Genomic DNA, 950 nt, shown 5'->3' with positions numbered 1-950 from the left:
AAAATGGGTTGACGGTTTCTGCGAGGTGCGATGGCGCAATATCGATCAGACGGTTTTGATCTTGCACTACCTCGCTTCTGAAAAGGTCTGGGTTCTCAATATAACACCAGTCAGGTATATAGACTGACAGCTGTGGAGTTCGAACCCACGCCCTTTCGGACTGGCGCCTTAAGCCAGCGCCTTAGACCACTCGGCCAAACTGTCGATAAGTGCTTTAAAAATCATAGCGGAGAAGATGCGTTACACTATAGGACATGACACAAAAACGGTTTCGAACCGTTTCCGCGGAATGCGTTCTTCATCAAATCACACGAAGAGAAATTTCTTACAGCTGTGGGATTCGAACCCACGCCCTTGCGGACTGACGCCTGAAGCCAGTGCCTTAGACCACTCGGCCAAACTGTCGATGAGTGCTTCAAGATTCATAGCCGAGGTGATGCATCGCTCTGCCAAACCAGAAGGACACAAAAAATGGATTGAACGGATTCTGCGAGGTGCGATGGCACAATATCGATCAAAAGGTTTTGGTCTTGCACTACCTCGCTTCTGGAAAGGTCTGGGTTCTCAATATAACACCAGTCAGGTATATAGACTGACAGCTGTGGGGTTCGAACCCACGCCCTTTCGGACTGGCGCCTTAAGCCAGCGCCTTAGACCACTCGGCCAAACTGTCGGTGAGTGCTTCAAAAATCATAGCGGAGGTGATGCATCGCTCTGCCAAACCAGAGGACACAAAAATGGGTTGAACGGTTTCTGCGAGGTGCGATGGCGCAATATCGATCAGAAGGTTTTGATCTTGCACTACCTCGCTTCTGAAAAGGTCTGGGTTCTCAATATAACACCAGTCAGGTATATAGACTGACAGCTGTGGAGTTCGAACCCACGCCCTTTCGGACTGGCGCCTTAAGCCAGCGCCTTAGACCACTCGGCCAAACTGTCGATGAGTGCTT

The 950-nt window shown here is 50.1% G+C and overlaps 4 non-coding genes across 4 annotated transcripts; all 4 read right to left on the bottom strand.

Moving 5' to 3' along the window:
- Positions 1–124: 124 nt before the first annotated feature.
- On the bottom strand, positions 125–204 carry Pmar_PMAR021950. The gene has a single exon. It is a non-coding gene; the product is annotated as a tRNA-Leu (tRNA).
- Positions 205–325: 121 nt separating this feature from the next.
- On the bottom strand, positions 326–405 carry Pmar_PMAR021949. The gene has a single exon. It is a non-coding gene; the product is annotated as a tRNA-Leu (tRNA).
- Positions 406–593: 188 nt separating this feature from the next.
- Pmar_PMAR021948 lies at positions 594–673 on the bottom strand. Its single transcript has one exon. It is a non-coding gene; the product is annotated as a tRNA-Leu (tRNA).
- A 186-nt stretch (positions 674–859) lies between these two features.
- Pmar_PMAR021947 lies at positions 860–939 on the bottom strand. The gene has a single exon. It is a non-coding gene; the product is annotated as a tRNA-Leu (tRNA).
- Positions 940–950: the final 11 nt, after the last annotated feature.

The sequence above is a fragment of the Perkinsus marinus genome (genome assembly GCF_000006405.1).
Source record: "Perkinsus marinus ATCC 50983 genomic scaffold scf_1104296967124, whole genome shotgun sequence".
Classification (NCBI taxonomy): domain Eukaryota; phylum Perkinsozoa; order Perkinsida; family Perkinsidae; genus Perkinsus; species Perkinsus marinus.
The sequence above is the reverse complement of the archived record's forward strand: the minus strand, read 5'-3'. Positions and strand labels throughout refer to the sequence as shown.